The sequence below is a fragment of the Oryzias latipes genome, chromosome 6 (assembly GCF_002234675.1).
Source record: "Oryzias latipes chromosome 6, ASM223467v1".
Classification (NCBI taxonomy): Eukaryota; Metazoa; Chordata; class Actinopteri; order Beloniformes; family Adrianichthyidae; genus Oryzias; species Oryzias latipes.
The window spans coordinates 1,562,938-1,568,336 of NC_019864.2; positions in this window are offsets into that span (position 1 = coordinate 1,562,938).

A 5,399-nucleotide genomic window follows, 5' to 3' on the forward strand; every position below is an offset into this window, starting at 1 on the left:
TAGAGCTAGAAGCCAGTACTATTCAACCTTAATATCAGAGAATGGAAACAATCCAAGATTTCTTTTTAGCACTATAGCTAAATTAACTCGCAGTCAGAGCTCAGTAGAGCCACTTGTTCCTGTTTCTCTCAGCTCTGATGATTTTCTTACATTTTTCGACAGTAAAATCTCAAATATTAGACATAAGTTAAATCAAGTTATGCCTACTATCAGCCCAGAACAGGCTGAAGCGGTAGAAATGGAGGCATCCATAGAAACCTCTGTAACATTAGACTGCTTCACTGCTGTGGATCAAGCGGAAATAACATCAATTATTACGTCCTCCAAATCCTCAACGTGTCTGTTAGACCCAATTCCCACTAGACTTTTTAAAGAAACTTTTCCCTTAATTAATGATCCCATATTAACAATGATAAATGCCTCTCTGGAAACGGGTTACGTGCCACAGTCTTTTAAATATGCAGTTGTTAAACCTCTTCTGAAAAAGCCCAGTTTGGATCCTAGCATCTTGGCCAACTATAGACCGATATCAAACCTGCCCTTTATTTCTAAAATCCTAGAAAGAGTTGTAGTTAAGCAGCTTTACTGCCACCTACAGGACAACAGCCACTTTGAAGACTTTCAGTCGGGGTTTAGACCTCACCACAGTACGGAAACTGCACTAGTTAGAGTCTCTAATGACTTGCTATTGGCCTCAGAAAAGGGACTACTTTCTATTCTGGTCCTGTTGGACCTCAGTGCAGCCTTTGACACTATCGACCACAGTATTTTACTCCATAGATTAGAGCAGGACATAGGGATCAGAGGATCTGCTCTCCAGTGGTTTAAATCCTATCTGTCCGATAGGTATCAGTTCGTTAATGTAAATGGACAGTCCTCTCAGTGCACTCGAGTCAACTATGGAGTCCCACAGGGCTCAGTCTTGGGACCGATCCTGTTTACGCTTTATATGCTACCCCTAGGAAACATAATCAGGAAACACAGCATTAATTTTCATTGTTATGCCGACGATACGCAGTTGTATTTATCCATGAAGCCTGACCAGAATGACCAGATAGAGAAACTGAACGCCTGCATCAGTGACATCAAGACCTGGATGACAATTAATGACCTCCTCTTGAACCCAGAAAAAACTGAGGTCATTATACTTGGTCCTAAAAACCTCAGAGATGCTCTGTCTGCTCAGATAGTCTCCCTGGATGTCATAAGTATAGCCCCCAATTCCACAGTTAGAAACCTTGGGGTTTTATTTGACCAGGATTTATCATTTAAGGCTCACATATCTCAGGCGTGTAGAACTGCCTTTTTTCACCTGCGGAATATTGCTAAGATCAGAAATATACTTTCTAAGAGTGATGCTGAAAAACTCATCCATGCATTTGTTACGTCGAGGCTGGATTACTGTAACTCCTTGTTAGCAGCGTGTCCTAAGAGTTCCTTAAGAAGTCTCCAGCTTGTTCAGAACGCAGCAGCTAGATTGTTAGCTGGAACCAGCAGAAGAGATCACATCACTCCTGTGTTAGTTTCACTCCATTGGCTCCCAGTTGATTCTAGAATCAAGTTCAAGATCCTCCTGTTAACCTATAAGGCCTTACATGGAATGGCCCCGTCCTATGTTAAGGACCTCATAGTCCCTTACCATCCAATGAGAACACTTCGCTCGCAAAATACAGGACTGATTGTGGTTCCCAGAATTAGTAAAAGTACGGTTGGAGGTAGAGCGTTTAGCCACCAAGCCCCTGTCTTATGGAATAAACTCCCAGCTCATGTAAGAGAGGCCGACTCAGTTTCTACATTCAAAGCTAGACTGAAAACATTCCTCTTTGGACAGGCTTATTGTCAGACTAGTTAGTATTCAGAGATTATTTAACTTAATGTTAGTTTGTTTAAATTAAACTTAATAATAACTATTTCTTTTAAAAGGCTGCTAGAAGTTGAAGCTGGGGTAACTATGGTACACTGGGGTTCTGTCCTCTTTCCTTTTTTTACTTCTACCCTTCCTCTCCTCTATTGTTGATCATAATTTATCATTTAGTTCTCCATGCCTCTGTTTGGTGCAGTGCGATTCATGTATTGTCCCTCTTTTCCTCTCCCCTCCTGGGGAGTGGGAGTGCTTCCAGACTCCAGTTGGCTCATCCGTGCTCCAGTTCCTGACCGTTTACCTCGCCTTTGCTCCCGCTCCTACACCTGGCTGTGGTTCCTGCCTCCGGCTCGACTCGCGCCTTTGACTGTCCCCACAACCACGGCTGGATGAAGCTCGTCTGCTGGACTTTTATATATGTAGTTGTAGATTTAGATAAGTTAATTCTTCTCTAAGATTTCTGGTAAATTGCCTGTCCGTCCTGGGGGAGGATCCCTCCTTCATGTGGGCACCCCTGAGGTTTCTTCGTTTTTTCCGGAATCCGTTTTTTTTGGGAGTTTTTCCTTACCGCGAAGGGGGGTCTAAGGGCAGGGATGCCAGTATAGCTTAGTCAGTTTGTTAGTTCATTTTAGTATTTTTCTATTGAACTCTTTGTATTCGTGATCCTTTTGATTTCATGTTTTACTTCGAAGCCCATCGAGACGACTGTTGTTGTGATTTTGGGCTATACAAATACAATTGAATTGAATTGAATTGAATTAATTAAACAACCAAAGCCTAAATTTTCTTGGCACCCTACTGGCATCCTACAGGCACTTAGGTATGCCGTGCACAAAGCGTCCATGCAGCTTTGTCAAGGTAAGTACAAATACTTTTCAAAACACTTACCACATGCAGAGAAATGGTACATTCCATTTTCACAACTTCCCGGGACTGCACGAGCCTCACGGGAACTCCAAAAGTTGAGAGGAGCATAACTGTGCTCCTCTCAAGATGCCCCCCTCTCCTGTCCCTAAGTTTCTTTCCCCCCTGTGTTCCTTGTTGGGTTTGTAGCCCCTCCTTAAGTTTTTCTTCTTTGCTGGTTTTTCCTTTATACGTTTGGAGCTAGCTTTCCCTCCCCCCTTTCTGTTTCACTGTCCGGTGGAAGCGGTGGGTGTCCTGTCACGTTAGCAATATGAATCCTCATTTGATCTCAGTTAAGCCCAAACCTGTTATTATTTGATTTCTGTTATGGAAGAATGAAAAAACTATAAAAATGTTGTCGTATTATTTTCATATAAGAATTAGTTGATCTCCTTCTGCCTGTCAACCTCATGTAGGTGCTAGGACAAGAAGCTAACTGTGATTTCTGTTTCGGAAAATTGTCAAATCTGCAATAAATGGAGGTGGTCTCCAAGAGTGCTGCTGTGTCTAAACGTCCTTTATTTTCTTCAAAACAACACCGAAGTGTTCCGGTTACACATGTTTTGGATTCTAAACCTGAACCACCCTGTTCCATGAAGATGGCCGCTTTCGCAGATTTTAAATAATAAAACCCTTTTTTAAATTGGTCTGACAATTTCAGACTGGTATAAAACCCGAAGAGGGACTTTTAGTTTATCTCTGGTCGTGTAATTACATATTGGAGTTAAGTCTGTGGATCATTTTTACTCTTAATTTTGAGCATAAACAGGACAAATGCAGCACATGTAATTGACAATGTCCTATAAATTTGAAAAAAAAGTAGCATTGCAGACCTGATGTGTTAAAGCTGGTCTTTTAATTTGTACTGATATTGAGAGTTGAGTTCTATATTAAAATGTCTCTTTTTCGTGTTATCCCATTGAACACATATTGTTGAATAAAGTGGGAAAATAAACAAGAGTGTGGTTGGTAATGACTGATGGCTGCATTACTGATTAAAAGATTTAAAAAATCCAACAGATGAAAAAGAGCATTGGACAGTCTGTGTCAATATGCTGTCAGCTCTTCATGATGATAAATGTTTACAGCACTACATTAAGAGGAAATTGCCTACTTTGCTAGGGGCCAGATCATTCATTCAGAGAGGCAGTGTGCCCATCGTCAGCTTTGCCATAAATTAGTCTGGACCTTTCTGTTGGAAGAAAGGTGGGAAGGATTAGGAAGATCAATCTTTTGGATGGGCAGTTAAAATCATTATTTGGCTTCTTGCAGGACACAGGTTGCACTGTGGAGCAACAAATTGTCCCACGCTGTTCTTAGCACACCTACACAAGGAAACCCTGGGGTAGGGTTGAATTGTATCCCACTGAATAGACAGGGGGAGCAGGAGGGCACTGAGTTAGTGAGGTTATTATGGCTGCAGGATCTTCACAGTTACTCATAGGAAAAGAGTGTAAGAAGACCAGAGTTGCTTTCCTAGCCAGAGTTACCGTGAGCTTCAAAAAATTCCCACAGAATCTATTTTCCTCCATTAAGCCGATGAAAAGAGGTTAAAACCCTTCCTCAGGCTTGGAAACCAAACTATGTGCTTAGCAAATTAAATGTGTTTAAAACACATCTCTTTTTTTAAAATAATAAATAAAGGTGTAACGATTAATTAACTTAATTGATTATTTGATTTCAACTTATACGATCCAACCAGATTGATCTGTCTAAGGCAAGTTGTTAATCAAATCAACCTATGCCATTATAAAATTGTTTCAAGATAAAATAAATTGATTACATCAGTTTTGGAAAATACCATTTGGATTAAGACACAGTAGGTTTATTTTGCTATAACATAAAAAACGGCGAAGTGCATCACAAGAGACACACATGTGATGTCAGCAAAAACAGATCAGTCCATCATTCCAGTCCAATGTGTGGGAACACTTTGAATTTAGCAAAGACGTGTGACCATACAGTGTGCTAGAATGTTCTAAGAATGTTCCCTTTGGATTCTTTGATGTGGAAAAACAACAGTGGTGAACTTTAGGAAACTAACAAGTGAATGGATTTGACATTCATTCTTGTTTGTTTGGACACATATTTAATTTACACTTGATGATCTGGAAGAAATCCAATGAATCTGGAAAACTTTAGCTGCACTGTTCAGTAGCAGGAATTTCTGTCACACTGGTTGTAGTTTAGGACAAAGACATCGCTAAAATGAAGAGTCACACCCCTACTAAAGGTTGTTTTGGTCATTCTGGAACTGAACTATTTTACATCTATGTTCTAACATAGAAGACTAGAATGTTTCAACCCAGAATTCCCTAAACCTTTGTAATAAGTACCTTTGGCAATCACTTGCCATAATAGTCGCATAGCTTATCCACTTAATCATTTCCTTAGCAAGTGTTCAAGGAATTTTTCTGTGTTAATCAAGTGAAACGATTAGCCTTTGTGGCATTGACAAAGGCCTAACTTTTACACAAGATTTCTTTGCATCCTGGCTGCCGGAACGTGAACAAGGAATTCTCTGAGACAGCCCCAGTAATCTCTCTGAATGCAGGAAACACAACGTGATTCTATTTGTTCGAGCATATTATCCAGATATCATTCACTGAATTCCCTGGCGTAAAAGCTTGAGTTT